Source organism: Anas acuta, chromosome Z (genome assembly GCF_963932015.1).
Source record: "Anas acuta chromosome Z, bAnaAcu1.1, whole genome shotgun sequence".
Taxonomy (NCBI): Eukaryota; Metazoa; Chordata; class Aves; order Anseriformes; family Anatidae; genus Anas; species Anas acuta.
In genome coordinates, this window is record NC_089017.1 from 19954403 (window position 1) to 19972057 (window position 17655).

Sequence of the window (17655 nt, forward strand, 5' to 3'; positions counted from 1 at the left end):
ATGAAGTAGTGTTTAGTTGATTGATCTTTGATAAAAGTAATAATAAAAAGTTTCAGGATCAAGATGCTTCTAATTGACTTTGCAGGAAGCCATTATGCATAGAGCCAAGCTTAATTATCAGTATGTGCCACCATACTGAACTGTTTGTCTTCAAGGTTGCCAGTGAGTACTTAGAAATGGGGTAAATAATTTTACTAAGCTTTTAACCTTACAAATAAGCCTGGAAAATGTACAGGGTTTTTATTCTTAGTTATAACAACAACAACAAAACAAGAAAATCTTGTTGGGAGCTAAATGTCGTGAGATCTCAGGATGTCTGCTGTGTAAAGTCTGTCTGTTTAGCTGTTTAAGTTACTTACTTCACCAAAATCCAAATGTAGGCTGGGAATGTTCAGAATTACAGATCTGTGTATTGTCTACCCAGAAGCAGGTTTTTCTTCATGTATCAATGTCAAGAGCCAGATGTTTATTTCCTGAGGGGCTGGACTCAGCCACTGCTGGTGGAGTTCAGGCTGTTATCCCAAAGAAAAGGAAATTTAGGCTGCAGAAACCACACATGGCTCCTGCTCTGCTGGAGCCAGCAGGGCAGGCAGGCAATTTCTGGATGAGGAGTGTGTGTTTCTGAAACTCTCTGTCTGCCAGAGACTCTTCAGCTATCCCTGCTCTGGCCAGACCACTTGGACTGTTTTCCCAGGTACAATTTACCACTCAGTTGTCTTTCTGTGCGGCAGCATGGCTGTGTCTTATCAGTTGGCACTGGTTGCCTTTGATTTGGCTGCTCTGTGGGAAAAGCAGCAATATCCACATCTACAACCATGAGCAGGTGCCTAAGGAAGAGGAGTACAGGTGAGGACAAAGTACTGCATCAAAATCTATATTTAATTTGAATATGTTTGAAAAATCTTTGGAAAAAAAAAAGAAGAAGAAGAAAACAGGGAATGTATTATGAATTAAGTGAGCGCACAGTTCTGAATTAATTTGTATTTTATCTTACTAGTAGTCAAAATCTGTACTTTTTGTTATAGGGTGCCATCAGGGTGGGCTCCAAAAGTTCTGTTAAATTTTATAGCACCTCAAAGGAAGGTACCAGAAACACTGAGGTACTACTACCTATAAAGTGAAGGCAGGGGTCTCCATTCTTTTGTAGGAAATAGCAGGACTCTGGCAGTTTGCACTGAATAAATGTTGTAAATAGATTCCACCATACATCAAAAACATCACTTAGCTTTCCTGGAAAGTTATGGAAAAGTTGAATTCAAACCAGTTTAGCAATAGTACCACAGGGGCTTTGCATTTGTGATGGCTTCAGCTGTGATTCAGTGAATGATGTTGCCCAATATGCAATGTTCTGATATTTGGTTATTTAGATCTTTCCTTCACCTTAAGTATTAAAACACACATCTTTTCAGCAAGCTAGGTTCTGGAGAGGGGAATCTCTGTATTCATGGCTTATGCAGGACAGAGTTTAAAACCTGATAGCTAGTAGATAGCTAGTATCTAAACTGCTTTTGAACAGCAGTGACAAAAGACTAAAATAAGTAGGATCTATATAACAGATTAATCTTGGAGGGATGGTCACCAACAAGCTTATGTGATGAAGTGTGGGGGTGCTCTGTGGGTCCACAGCACAAGCCCTGATGGCAGTGGCCTGGGGGCTGTTGCTGCACCTTCTACCAGGTTTTCTGCTGTAGCCATGTGTTCATTGGGTATACAGTAATAATAAATGCAGAAGAAAAAATGTAGTTCATGCTTCTACTGTTATGTAAATAAATTGGAAAATAAATAAATAAATAAACGTTACGCCTCTTTGATATGCTTCAAATGGCAAGTATAGTAGGTAACACTGTTTTGTTTGTATTGGAAAAGCCAAAAAGGTATCTAATTAAGTAAAGGCAAACTGTTTAGATTGCAGGAGTAATAAAAACTTGTTGTAGATATACAGACTTTTTGAAGTATTTTTAAACTTGAGAACACACTTTATAGAAGTACTGTATCTTGCAATGTGATATGAGAGATTAATTCACAGAACTGCAGACTGGCTGAGGTTGGAAGGGACCTCCAGAGGCCATCTGGTCCTACCCTGCTGCTGAAGCAGGGACACCCAGAGTACATTGCCTAATGAGAGCAATGTTACAAGTGTCTTGAATATATACCCAGAAATTAACAGTATCTAATACTAGTGTTTGTTTGTTTGTTTGTTTGTTTGTTTTTTGTGCAATTAGGGTTTTAATTAATCATTAGGAATCTTTCATTAGAATACTTATGAGTTTATTCTACCTAAAAACACTGTTAGCATATCAAGTGTTTTTAATAAGACTGTAAATTATTCAGAAGAGAAATGACAGGGACGTTTCAAAAATTGACTGAACTTTTTGAAAGAGCATTTCCTGTGGATGACTTGTTATATGAGGAAGCTGGAATGCTGTACATGTATGCACAATCCTGAATGTGCTTTTCACTGGCTGAACTTTGTTTCCAGAAAACTGGAAAGAGCTGCAGAAACTTTAGTGTGTATTATGGGATATTAATATCCTTCCTGAGTGTTCAGTGATTGTGAAATATTTATGCTGTTTATGACTTGTGAAGATGCATACCTTTTGTACATAATATGGCCCTCCCTCCGTATCACTACTTTTGTTAGAGAATGGCCCTCCTGCTACTTGCAAGCTGAGTTTCTAATTTCCATTCTTAATGTGTGACTATGCATAAACCAAGGGCTTTGTAATACGATTATTTTCTGCTGTGCTTCTGGATTATTACATATAACTTGTTGCTTGATTACTTCAGATATTTCTGATGATTCTGAGACTGAAGATTGATAAATCCTGAGTCACTGAGGTAGTTTGTTGCCCTTGATAAGGAATTTGGAAGATGAAGACAAATTTTAGGATCTCAATAGTAGGTGCCCTGGGAATTGAAAGGACATTTTATAATATGTAAGACTGGATGTTATATAAGACTTGGTATATAGGAATGGTAGATCTGTCTGCTTTCTGGTGGCTAAAAAAAGCACTGTAGAAGTAAAAGAAATGCCTGTATTCCATCTTCTATTTTTTCATTTTCTGTCACTTCTTTTCATGGTTGACGGCTATTGTTTTCTCTTACTTTGAACAGTTACATGACTGGAATAAACTTCTGATTTCTTACAGAAAAGCTGCTATGTGTTTTTTTTGTGTACTTTAAATAAAATTCACATTTTGCACACTTCAACCTTTTGTCCTGTGTTAATGGAGGACATCTTAAGTTTCAGAAAAAACGAACACGCCATTTTGCACAAGCAAGCAATTTAAAAAAGTTGGAGTGGCATTAATCACAAAATTAATCACAAAATTAGTCCATTCTCAAAAAGCTAAATGCAGTATAACTGGCCTTTCTGATACTTATTATACTGGATGGGATAATAAAAGTGGAAGTGTGGATGAGCATTTCTTTGACAAATTTATCAGTAAATGTGGTAGGAAAGGGTTTCCTTCTGTGCTATGTATTTGTCTTTTATTTTAGTTATAAAAAAGAGAATGTGTTCAGCTTTGCTCATGAATGCTCCTTTGATCTGGTTCCTCCTCTGGTTCTTTGTTGTTACAGGGAGTGTTGATGTGGAGTAAGATTTGGTTCCAAGCTGCTTTCCTCTTGTAAAGTAAAAAGCAGAGTCTCCTCATGTTTCTTGGTTCCCCTTTTTTTTTATTGCCAGCTTAATTTTCTGTTCCGTTGCTTGGTGTTTGTCCTTACTTTTTTCACAGGAGGCATTAAATAGGTGCTGTGATCTTTTTAAGAAGGCATGAAGCCATTCCGATTGGGACTTCTCTTCTGTCTCAGTATGTTAAAATCAGTTCTGTGGTTGTATGTTACAGTGCTCTCCCTCTGCTCTCCTCCTGCTGGAAATGAGTGGATTAATCTAGTTCCAAATTGCTGCATGGAAACCCTTTGCTCTAAGTCAAAAGAAGTCAGTGCAAGTCTGTGAATCGTTTTATGAAAATACTGGATAGAGTTTCAGGCTTCAAGTCCCTGCTGATGCATTAAATTCTTCATGGTATTGGCAGGGGAGAAGCAGGGGACCTTTCTTTAGCTGGATAAATAGGAGAAGTGTCAACTCCAGATGCCTTGAGAGACTCCAGGCAAGCTTTTAGTACAATTACAGAAGGACAAAGTGGATTGGACCCGTGGGACTCCTACGTGTACTGAATTTTGTTTAGCCTTTTGGTCACCCTAGCAGGGAAAAAAAAAAAAAAAAAGAAAAAAAAAAAAAGAAAAAGACTTACACATCTTTGAAGCAGCTAAGTTTATATTTTTGGGGTATAAATATAGGGGTGTAGCATATTCATATGCACACATGTAACTATTAAAAAAAAAAAGTTGGAATTTTTTAGGAAATGCTGTTGGCAGAGGATACTCATACTTAAAAATAAATCAATAAATAAAAGTACACGTCTTCCAGTGCCTAGAGCACATGGAAAGAAAGTTGTGAAAACTTTGGTGCTGTCTTGGCATTAGTATGATTGGAGGTATGGGAGGGAATTTTGCTTGTTCACCTGATCTTTGTCTGCAGATGGTTAATGACTGTCTAATCTTACCTGACCAGCAGGGAGCCTTCAGTGATTCTTTAAAGTGTTAAATTATATTAAATGAGACAATAAAACTCAGTCATTATTGTCTACAGCTGGGTATGATACAGTTGGATTGATACATTAACAGTTGTTGATTGGTATGATAATCACACGTGCATAAACTGACCCCTTTTTATGTAAAAATAAGGCTATATGTTGTATTTTAGTCCTTGTTCAAGCAATATTGCTTATTCTTTTAGTGTTTTAAGTGTATTGAAACTACTTCTGAAGTGTATTGAAGCTACTAAGCTTCAATACAGATCTGGTAGGAATATTTCTTCCAAAGCACAATGCCGTCTGATCACATGCTCTGCATTTTTAATCTTTCCTTTGTGGCATTCTTTAAGTTACATAATGAAATTAACAATATATAACTATCTAATGCAACAGGTCCTTTTTGTCTCTTCTGACTTATGGAGTGGGTTATCCTACACATTTTAAATTGAAGTCCTTAATTAATTAATGCAAGATAGCAATTTTGCTTAGCAGAAAACTTTTGAAATCCAGCAGTTACTTTGCTGTAGAAGATCGACTTTTTGCCTTCTCCGAATAGTGTCTTTTTACGCATTATAAGTGTTTTGTTAGTTTGTTAGTTGAACTTTATTTCTCCTGTGCCTTTTCTACTTCTCTGCTTCAGGAAGCCCACCCAGTTCCCATTCATGTTTTTAATCTAGTTCATCTGAGGTGTTTCAGTGTTTCAGAGTTTCAGAACTGGCAACATGTGGGAATTCTGGGTTTTAACCTTGTTTTCACTATTGCCAGAACCAGCAAAGAAAAAGGAGGAGGAGAAAAAACAAACAAACAAACAAAACAATGAAAACTGAAAAAGAAAGAAAAGAAATACTCTCTTGATCCTACAATTTAAGTGAATTTAGCTTCTGATGTCATCCATGTTTCTAGTCCTAGTGATACAGAGAAAAATTTGAAAACACCTCTTAAAATGTGAGCTAATCATGTATCTCTGGCATTTGCAGTCTAACAAAATCATCAAGTGTCAGGAAGTTCACAATAAAATTGTACAAGTTGGCAGCAGTATCTGGTTTCTTTAACTGACTCATCAGTTTGCTCTGACTGAACTGAAATTTTGGCCTTTCTTCGACATGTCCTCATTGATGACTAATTATTACTTCAAGCTCAGCATTAAGCTTTTTTTTTTTTTTTGTTAAAGGCATTTTTAGCTACCTTATGACATCCCTATGAATTTCTTCCTGAATCATTACAGTTAATGTCACTCTTGTACTTGTTATTGAAGTGAAAGTCCATTATCTTGGACCTTCGCTTGACCTATATATACGTATACATAATGTCCTAAGGACATAAATAAAAAAGTAGACCAAAGTTTTATTTAGCCTAGTATATAGTGATAGCCAGTGGCCTAGAGAACGGAGTAAATATACACTGGTGCTTTTGTAGTATCCATTGTTCCGCATCTCAAGGATGTACTGAGTCAAAGGCGGCAAGTTTGTGTTTAATCGCTTTCAGTGGATCTTTCCTTCATTAACTTGTCCAGTAATTTCTTGAGCAAATGAGAAATTTAACACCCAACTGCATCTCACATGGAAAAGTGCTTTCTTGAACCTTACATTCCCCAGTACCCTTTGATATTGTCTGCACTTACATTAGCAAAAACAGTGAAGAGTTCTTATCTACTTTTCTGTGCTTGTCAGTATTTCATTAGACATCTAAAGAAAATACATCCTTATCACTGAAATGTGTGATCCATTCACAAGATGCTGACTCTCTGAACTGTAGAAAGTTCTCTCATAACTGTATGGCTTCATGAAGAAGCCATGTATTTTATGTGTTGTTGCTTTTGCCACTTTTAAATAATTTTTTGAAGTTACCTGGCAGACCACAAAATGGATTTTAGCTCTCTGGGTAAACTACTGGGATATTTTAAAACAAAACAAAACAAACAAACAAAAACAAAAACCCCACCACATACTTGTTGGGCTTTGCTTTTTTTTTTTTTAAGTTATAATGGATAGCTTCTCAAGACATTATTGATCATTTTCATCTGAAACTATATATATATTTTATCTACTTAGAAAAGAAACAAAAATATTCAGAAAAAAAAATCTTAGACTCATGGTGTTTTCCCCTTACACTTTGGGATACTATTACACATGCTTGTGATTATCCTCTCTGCAAACAATTATCAGAAAAATGCATCAGTTTTCCAAGTCCCACAGAAGAACAGATGTGGAATTAAGTTTCAAACAATGTACTCTTAATCACTTACATGTGGATACAAAATGAACTGGAGCTCAGTGGGAACGATTGGATGCTTTGTTAGTTGAGCGTGGAGTGGAGAATTTGCATTTTTCTTGGGCTTCATTCTCTGAACAGTCCTTTGAAAACAGTGCTAATAAATGAATAAGAAAAATGTCTGTTTCAGATATTTCACTCTTTCTAGAGAGCCAAAACCTCTGGGGACCACCTGAGTTGAGCCAGAATATATTACGTATATGAATATGAAAGAGATTGTGTATATCTGTAATATCTGTATAATTTTCTCCCTTTACTTGAGAACTCTTTTGAATGCTGCAAAGGATATTGGGGAGTAAAGTAGCTGCATATCATCTGTGCGTTTTCAAAAGCAATAATTTAAAGCAGCCAGCTCTGCCTGTAAGAGGTTTTGAATCAATATTCAATTGCTGAAATACCATAAGAAAACAATTATGTAAGAAAATACACTCATGTTGTGTTCTGAAACTCAGCCTGCATTGGAAAAATCCCTTAAAAAGATAGATTGCCCATACAAATACTTCAGACTTCAGAAAGCTAGTTAAGGAGAAAAGGTTAGTAGATAAGGTCTCAAATTTACAGTTTAAAGCTTTACAGAATTACAGATTTAAATTAGTGCACCAACCAGACAATGAGACTTAAGGAATTTTCTGATTCATGTTTTTGGAATTAATTTGTTCATAATTCATAAGAAAGCTCATGGAAGTTGGGCTATTCATAATTTTTCCCAGTATGATTGCCTTCTCTCACACATGCATACACACATATGTCTTGAAAAATATGTTTTCAGTTGCTGCAGAATTGAAACAATTGTTAATATGTGTAATTTATACATAGAAGATTATTTTTTTTAAGTTATTTGGTCCAACATAAACTGGAAATAATATGCTACATGAATCTGCCTCACAAATTTGTTGATTCTTAAATTATAGCAAACTTCACTGAACAGACAACATTATATCTTATTTCAGAGTCTGATAGTGGTTTCTTGGAAGTCATTGAGCTCTGGTGGAAGTTTTAAGAATAGCCTTGTAGTGTTAAACTGAATGGTTAAGAGAGCTGTGAACTCATTTGCAGATTTTCTTGGCCCTCAAACCTGGAGTGGGGCATGAGATTAGTACTGATGCATTTTCCTGCCTTCCAAGGGTTTGGAATGGGAGCCTTCCATCTCACTCCCTTGTTGGCTGGTCCTTAACTTGTCACCACCTTGCATATTCATCATTAGGTTTACTCTGTTAGCAAGGAAGTGTCCGATGCCAGTTAAAATATTCATTGCTAACAAAATAGCAAAACACAATGTTTTGAGAGAATGAGGGAACAGAAGGAATTTTCAGATATGTTTGTTAATGCTCTGGTCAAGTGTTGTCTCTTAGCTCAATTGGTAGAGAGATCTATGAAGGCTAAAGAAGAGTTTATATATCCTTAAAGAAATCTTTCCTATGGATTTTTAAAGGCTGTTTTGCTTGTGCTTTGTGAACTGACCAATTTCTCCCTTCTTTGTTTTTGTGGAGGTCTGCTTGACCTTAGTTTTTCATGTTTTGTTTCAATTTTTTTTTTTTTCATGGATATTACTTTGTTTATGCACTTCACAAAAAAACAAAAGAGCTAATCATATTAAAAATAAACATATTTATATCACCATGTCTTGTTTTTTAACCTTGGTCTAGAATGACCTAAATGGCCAAGTATTTCATGTTCTTTAAACATGACTTTGTGAATTTATTCAATATAGATCTCTTGTGCAGATTCAAGATTAATAAATGCAGTTGTCAGCAGCATTTGAGAATCAAAAGAACAGGACACAGCTAATAGTTCCATAACCATGTAGGGACGGTAAGGCTTAGATGAGAAACTGCATTTTAACATTTAATACTTGAAGAGTATTTTAAATGAACTTACAATGTGTGTCTCACTTTTAACAGTAAGGTTTGGGGTGGCTTTAAGGTATTAAGTACATACTTTCTGTGATGTGATTGAAGGTGTGCTAACTTATTGTAAAAAATGTATATATATTTGGATGAGAAGAGCTTTCAAGTTTGTTCCCTTGGTATTGCAGGCAATCAGGCTGTATGCAATTCCTTTTAACATGTCATCATCTTCTGACATAAAACTATGCTTTCTGTCTCCACCTCTCTTTAAAGGCTGCTGTAGAATCTTTGTCTTTCAGATGGCATAGAAGTAATATTTTAATGTGCAACTTAGACACATTCACAGTTAGTTTATGATTATTATGTTCCTGCTCCAACATTGGCTTGTTGTTTCAATATGCCTTCTTTTTTTCTTACATTTTAACCACTTACAGTAACTGTAGGAAACGATTATGTTTCATTTTTAGCACTTTCAGTTTTTCTAGGTGAAAGAAGGCAAAATTGCATCTTTTCTCAACTCTCCTTTGATCAGTTCAGCTGTTCTCTCTTCCTAATTCAACATGGATGTTTTTCATGACAAACACCTTTTCATGAGTTTCAGTAAAGATTGTAGGAAGTAATCTTATGATTACCATAAACTTTCTGGCATGTTGAATACCTGTTTTGGGGATTGTAAAGATTAGTCATTGCTGGCTAGGAAGCCCAAGCGTGCGTATTCAAGGGAAGCATTTGTGACTATGATTTTTTCCTTTAGAAAAGCAAGCTGGATAGAGTTGACTTAAGAATTTTCAGGCATCTGTAGAAACTGCAGGATGTTCTCCAGAGCAGGAATGCTGGGCAGATAAAACATGAGTAAGGATTTTTGTTTTAATAACAAGAGTTTACTGAAACACTAAAGACAGGCACATGGAATCTTGCCCAGTGTCTCTTCTTTATTTTTTCTTTGCATTGAATATTGCATTTGGTTTTCGTCTTCTGTTTCTGCAAGACTGAAAATCAGTTCTGAGACATCAACAGGATCATAGAATATCTTAAGTTTGAAGGAACAATAAAGATGTTGGTGTCCTAAGCAGTACTTTTTTTATTTTTTTAAGCTTTAATTTAAAGTCTGAGTGCATGATAGGCCTACTGGCTGGCTAATGTTCAGATGGGCCGTTCAGCTTGACCTCAAAGAAGTTCCTTCTCCTCAAACTAGTCCAAGTTGTAGGTTTTGTGACTTAGCAAGGTTATTAAATGAACCACTGAAGTGTTTCATGATTATAAAGAAGCTTTACACTGGTGAAAGGTTAACATAAAGTTATTAAGGTTGGAAAAGACCTCTAACATCATCCAGTCCAACTGTCCACCTACCACCAATATTACCACTAGACCATGTTGCTAAGTATTACATCTACCCTTTCCTTAAGGACCTCCAGGAATGGTGACACCAACACCGCCCTGGGCAACCTGTTTCAATGCCTGACTGCTCTTTCTGAGAAGAAATTTTTCATAATACCCAATCTGAACCTCCTGTGGTGCAGCTTAAGGCCATTCCCTCTAGTCTTATTGCTAATTATCTGTGAGAAGGGGTTGACCCTAATCTCCCCACACCTTCCTCTCAGGTAGCTGCAGAGAGCAATAAGGTCTCTCCTGAGCCTCCTCTTCTCCAGACTAAACAACCCCATTTCCCTCAGCCTTTCCCCATAGGACTTGTGTTCCAGGCCCTTCACCAGCTTCGTAGCCCTTCTCTGGACATGGGTTATTAAGAATCGTCACTAGTATCTATGGTTGCTTTAATTTTATAAGTCACTTTTAATGTGTATGTATTATTACATCTCTGCAAATAAAAACTGTGAGGGGAGAACCTGTAAATAAGTCCAGTACAGAATGTGTGCTTAAGGTATACAGTGCTGTTTTCCTGGCACCATAGAGGAGTTTGAGAGTGTATTTTGAGGTCTTGTAAAATCTTATTCATGACTTAGTAAGTTGGTTGCTGGTTATGTGTTTGGATGTTCTGTTAGAAACCTTGTCTTAAATGTAAAAGAATTTGAATGTTAAAATGATTCTGGTTTTTGAGAGGTGAGGGTAGGAAGAGGGGAAGATTTTGCTTAAGGAAATTTCTTATTTCAGTTGAAACCACAAAACAGGTTTCTAATAATTAGATTGTGGTGCAGGAGTACTCAAAAATGCAGGAATCTTGTAAAGCCATTTGGAAACTTTATTGATTGTTTTAATTGAATTGTAATAGTCGCAGTTCGCATCACTGGGATGATACTCTGAATATAACTTTGGCATGAGAAAGAGATGCTGGATTGAAAACAAAACAAATCCTGCAGCTGTTGATTTGAAGAGCATGTGTGCATGTGTGCGAGATAAAAATTTTCTGTTCTAACTATCATGATGGGAGAGTCATGCAGTGTTCTGTGAGAGTGCTGGGCTGTCTACCCATTAAGTACAACGGTGTGCTGTTTGCTTACATGTGCTTGCAAAACTCCAAGGTTACCATCTCTAGGCCTTCACAAGAAGATTGAGCTGTCTCACTTGGAGTCATTCTGTTCCACTTCTGCCAGTAGACTATTTGTAAACTTAGCATTTTGCAGGCCACAGTGTGTGGTAATCTGGGGCAATAATTTGGATGCTAATAATACTCTTCAGAAGTTGTTATTTATTAAACCATTTGACATTTAGGAAGAAGAATAGCCTGAGCTGGCCAAGTGTTTCAAGTTCATTGCTGAAGAACATGTTATTGGTAAGAGTATTTAATTAGCAAACAAATGTCAGGGCCCACGAGGGCATTAATGGGCCTTGTCATCCCCACTCGGCCTCCCCTGGGTCCTCTCCTCACCCTTGTCTGTCAGCCCAGGAGCCTGTTTCAGCCCAGCTGGAGCTGACAGACCGGACTGGAGTGGTGTTGCAGGTCTGCCTGTTCCCAGCTTGCTCCCACTGTTACAGGTTGACATGGTGTCTTCTTGTGCCTGGTGATGAGACTGTCCATGGGACACATCTCTGTCACTGTGCCCATGACAGCAGTGTGATAGAGTTGCTTTCTCAATTGCTTCTTGTCTTGTCACTCATGGTAGTGGCGGAACTGCAGCCACCTAGAGTGTCTTTATGTCCAAAATGGGGCCAAGGACATTTTTGGTGACTGGGGACATGTACTTTTTGGAGAGATTACTGCAAAGCTGCACACTGAGTTTGGCTGTCTTAATGAGGGAAGGTGTTCAGTTGCTCTTGAGTTGTCAGAAGTGATGTGTTTAATGGAGTAAGTCCAAAGCATTGGCAATGCTGTAACTCGCAGTGCTGCCGTGTGACGGTGACTTGCCTTTTTGCGTTGCTGTCCCTGTCTGTGACATGGAGATGTGACTTAGCAAGTGTGTTGTGAAAGTGGACTTGCTAAGTGCTTTTACACAGCCCTGAAAGTAAACAATTTATGTCTTTTTATCCTCGCAGTTAACACCAAAGATAAGAACTCCCATTGATTTCAGTGAATGTGGGATCGGACTCCTAGCTGATGTTTCATATTATTTATTTCAAATAAGGTTTTAAATTTAAACGAAATAAACACTGTAGGACGTAACTCACTTTAATGAATAACTTCACTAAAAATTAATTTGCATATCTTTTGTTTCAGTAAGTAATAACAGACTTGTTAAATAAATGTGGTAATTTAATTCACTGATCTCTCAGGTGCTTATTGTATTAGGTAATGGGCTAAGAGGGATCTTTCATTCACAGTGCAGGTCTGTTAATGCTGCTGTATTTATTCTGTTTAGTTTTGTGGGAATTGCTAGGATTATAAAAATGTAGTATTTGGTTTAAACATTTTAATGATGTGTAAAACTAGGCTGTACCATTTTCTTGGTTAAGGTGGTGTGATGGGAAAACATGAATTAAGAGCATGGATCAGCAGCATATTAGGAGTACATCTGGGTTTTATTAGGTGTAAACTTCAGTGCAGGTGCATTTGTGTGAAATGCTTTTTGTAGTGTAAAAAAAATGAGATTTTTTTTGTTCTCGTTGAAATAACTTGTAAATTTTATTGCTTTGCATGGTATGCTGATGGTATGCTGCTTTGAGCTTTGAATTATGTGTCTGTAGATATATATTATGATCTAGATTGAACAAATTAGGTAGATTATACTGGAGAAATACTAGAAGGAGAACTGCAATTTTTTTTTCTTGTATATGTGGAAAAGAAAATAGCATGGGCAGAAATGTTAAAAACAAAAAAAAAAACCAACAACTATTATGTATCGTAAGCTGTTATTTTCCTCTCTTGTTTATTGTAATTAATTTAGAGGTTTCTAATCTGCTAATAGTATAATCCCAAAGAAAATGTTTTCCCATTCTTGTTTTGCTGTTATTTCTGAAGCTAGCCTTAATGACGCCTATAAAATAGTATGTTTTTTTTTTTTTTTTTTTAATACTGTTCTGCATTGATAGCAAAAGACAAAGAACCCATTGAATGAATTATTTCTATTCATAGTGACATAATTGGTCATACAAACTTTCCTGAAGTAAGTAAATATTTCTTTGATTGGAATACTTGCTGTTGTATAATACATGGAAGTATCACACAGTAGTGTATCTAAAGAAAAGCTACTTGAAAAGGATGTTTTAAGATACAGCGGATATATCTGTATTATTTTTTTCCATTTTTGCTGGGGAGGCAGAGTATACCCTGTTCCTGTTGTGTAAAAAGTCAGGGTATGTGATAAGGGGAAGTTATCAAAATAGCTGTGTTCTGTTAACAGTGTCCAGCTTATTTGCTTTTGCTGACTGTAAATAAGTTTAGATCAATGACTTTGCATAGTATACAGTATAGAAGACTCTTTCTCCATTTATTGCACTAAGATATTTCTCTGTGCAAATAAGAAAGTAGCTAAAAATTAAGAATGTTGTATTTTCTGTGGATGGAGAGAGGGGATTACTGCAGCAAAATTTAAGGTTAATTTAGTAGAAATAGATTTTATGTGGTTTTGTCAACTGTTGTAGAACTCCATCTGAGCTATTTAGAAATTTATAGGAAAGAGCTCCTGAGAGACAGACCAAATGCACAAATGTGTTTTTCTCATTCAGATTTGTTTGGGAGGATTTGGGTTGGGTGTTGGCCATCTGTGGAATAGATGAAAATGAACACTGCCTGTGTGGTGATGAGAGAATGGAAGGTGTGTGCCATTTTTCTTGCTTTGTCACAAATGTAATCTCAAAAAAGACTCTCTTCTTTTTAATATAGTACTTACTCTCCTCTATTTTTTTTGCTATTATCGTGTTTGGGTGAGAAAAATAGTTGCTGTGTATTAGGCAAGTAGAGGAAGCTGTTCTACTGCCATCTCTATGGGCTAATCCTGTTTTCCCATCTGTGTTTTATCCATTTCTTAGGGAGGCAGGACTGTGTGAAGAAACTTCCTTAAAAACACAATTTAATTGTAATTGTCATAGAAATCCATTGATTTTGCCTACTTAAAACTGACCATGCATTTAGGTGCTTGAGTTTAAAGGAAAACAGTGTGACCTTTTTGTTAATGAAATGTAGTTCCTCTGTCTCTGCTAACGCTGCAGTATTTTCATTGCCATGTTAACTACCTTTAAGACAGAAGGGAAAAGTTGGAATAATCACAGCTACTTTTTTTTTTTTTTTTTTTTTTTTGGTGGAATGTTCCATGTACTGGGAATCCAGAGATGATTTTAAGCCTTACTTGACTCTCCAGTGCTCCCAGTATGTTTTCCCCTGCCCTCAGCAGCATGCTTAGTTAAGAGATCTGTGCAGATCCCATGTAAAGGGATCCCTTGTAAAGAGATTCCTTGTAAAATCATATTCTCAAAAGCCAAATCACACCTCTAATGAGTCTGCTGATCTTCCATCTCAGTTTATTCTTGTATAAATGGGGAGGTTCTTCATATATCATCTGTGGATGTGTGTATAAATATTCAGAATTTGTTATTATTGTGGGAAGTGGGAAATCTTGTTCAGCATCACTGAATCAACCTTACCTACCCTTGTCAGCTTATTTTATTACCTTTTTTAAATTTTTGCTACTGGGTATCCAAAACTTATGTGGTATTCTAGTCGTGTATTTCAGGAGGGATTTATTAATGGGAGTTTTGCCTGTAGAGTAAACACCAGCATATTCTTGCCCTTCCATATTGCCACCCGGGGCTAACTTCTGGCTTACTTTTGGCCTGTTCCCCACCTGGGTCCCCAGCTTTCTTTCAGCAGACCTGCTCCCTAGGTAGTCAGTCCTAGGTCTGTAAAGGGCTAAGTCCAACACAGGTAGGGGACTACGTGTCTCATTTCTGAGTTTCATGAAATATCTATGGAGTGATGGTGGAGGGGGTCTGGATGTACGCTTCTTAAGCTTGAGGGGTTGAGCCTGCTACATAGTTCAGTTTATTTCACTGTTTTAGGAACTTCTGTAGTTCTTCCTAAGTCACATCTAACTTTAAAACATTGTTATGAATTTGAATGTTATATACAAATCATTTTAATTTTATTTTCAAAACTTGGCACATATTAGTAATAAAACAGAGGAAGAGAAGAAGATGCAATGTTGAGCATGGTTAGTGGTTCACGTGTTACTTCTTCACACATGCTTTTTTTTTTTTTAGAGACTTGGTGGTTTGGAGTGAGGTCCAGTATGCTACATTTCTAGCAAAGCAGAAGTGTCATGGTAGTGAAATGTTACCCGCATGCTTATAGTCTCTTTTGAGTGGAGTTGTGCCATTCTAGCCACTAGAAACTAATCATAAATATTGTTTTAATGTTTTTGGCTCTGTACCTTTCTTACATTTTATGTCAATTATTTCTCTAGGTATTGCCAGGTTTCTGAAGTGGTTGACCAAGACCTAAGGACGTGGAACACTGGTGAGTAAAAGAAATTCGGATTATATTATCTAGTATTTCTACCTCTGAAACTTGACTGCTGTTTGAGGGTTGGAGGATGTGCAACAGGCTATTCCTTTTAAATATTTCTCTTTTTTTGTGAGCACCACAATTGTATTCAGAGTATTCATCTGATATTTTCAGCATTGATTTTAAGAAAGCAAAGAGGAGGTAGCGTCAACGGCTGCTTTTGATAAGTGAAATCTCCTCACTACCCACCACCGTGAGTTAAAAAATACTGAACTTGAATGACTAAAACTATTTAAAGTAAAATTGTTTAACCTATGCTTCAGTAACATAAACGTGACCTGTTGTATTAAATAAGCGATACCAAATACAGACTTCTCAGAATCATGGCAGTGTATACACTAAGACATATAAAGTCAGATCTTGTTCCACAATACATGGAAACCTAATGGTGAGTTAATAAATTAGTGTAAGGAGATTTTTTCTTTTTCTTTAACCCCTCAACCTTATGTCTATGATTCTTAATTCCCCGAATTTTCTCTGAAAATTACGGTGTCCTTTCTCAAGACAGATCATTTTATAGGTCCCTTACATTCTGTGTGCCAGTTATGTACCTGCTGTGACTAAAAGGGAACATGGAGTCTGAGAAAGAACCTTAAAGATTTCATTTACTTTTTCAAGTGAATTTTCTTTACTAATGTGTTTATGAATATGTTATTTGCACTTCCCTGACTGTAGAGCTAGGCTGGCAAAGAGAGCCTTGTAAGTGCAGAGCTATATACACCAACCGTTAATTATATTTAATAATAATAATAGTAATAATAAATATTTTAAAAAGCAACTACTTTTTTTTTTTTTTTTTTTTCCAAGAGATGGTTATTTGGAATAACATATTTTTCTATTCCTCTGATTTCCATACTCAAGCCAGGACACATGAAATACTCTGTATTTATGGAATCTTGTTTGGTTCCAATGTTGTTGGCAGTCAACGTAAGTTTTTAGCATCCACAGATTCAGTTGTGCATGCTATTGACTCTGGTGACCAAGAGCAGAGAAAACGTGGTACAGTGAGACATTCTTGCCTTGTCTTTTTCTTCCATTTTTGCCCTTTATCACCTCTGAGAATTGTATTTGAATAGTTCTTAATATCTAAAGTGCTGTTGCTTTCAAACTTTGAAGGAACGTCATTTGATGTAGGACATCATTTGTTCAGGATATCATTTACCTTCGTGTAATTCTATTTTACTATCACCTTTTATTTTTGCCTGTGTTTTACCAGGAGAAGCACCTAAGTGAGTTTTAAGTGAATTTGTCAGTTAATTTTGCATACTTCCTTTTTGCCTGCTGTCTTAATCTGTCTTCCTAACCTCCCAATTCTCAGGTCTAAAAAGGGCTGTATTCATGGTGTCTCTGGTGCACTTGTAGAGTGAATTGATAGTTCCTGTGCACTTTATATCCCCCTTTTCCTTTTTTCTCAGACAGAATGAATCTTGTTTGTTCCTTCTTCTTCCAGGGCATTCAAGAGACCTAAAAAGTTAGTCTGACGTTTACGTTAGTTCATCTGGTACTCTTAAAATGTTACAGATCCTTGCTCACTTTGAAGGTACTCAGTTATCTAGGATAGTTTTGGCCATGGTGAATACATGACCAGAGTTGTTAGAAAGACTGAACAACATTAAGGTGCCTAGAGAAAAGAGAAAAATCCATGTTTTGCCCTTGCTCTTAAGTGTAGACTTACTAGGAGCCACAGTAAACTTCAGGATCACATAGAACTAAGCAAAAAGGAATTCAGACTAGATTGAACCTCACTAACCACTCCCATCCTCACTGAGATATCCACACGTATACAGATTTACGTGGCTTCGTTTGTCTGTGTGACAGTGTGACACATTTATACATGCTCTGTGTAAGTTAAGTGTTTCACAATACACAACTGTGCCACTGAGTTGAAACAGGAGTGTTAATCCAACAGGTACCACTCTGGTGTATGTAGTGTTTGATCCCACAAAAAGCTGAAGCTATTGGAAAATTTCTTTACAGTGTACAAGGAAGAATTCCAGTCTGTGCGTCTTCATGTATGGGCTCTGTTAATACCACATGCCCATTCTTC

The 17655-nt window shown here is 36.6% G+C and overlaps 1 protein-coding gene across 3 annotated transcripts in view; it reads left to right on the forward strand.

Annotated features, from left to right (window-relative positions):
- The window catches only part of LHFPL2 (LHFPL tetraspan subfamily member 2), a 132891-nt gene that overhangs the window by 55425 nt on the left and 59811 nt on the right, over positions 1-17655 (forward strand). For all 3 annotated transcript variants that reach the window (XM_068667110.1, XM_068667112.1, XM_068667111.1), the window contains exon 2: positions 15508-15560. The gene's annotated coding sequence lies outside the window, so the exon portion shown is untranslated. The remainder of the gene's footprint in view (positions 1-15507; positions 15561-17655) is intronic.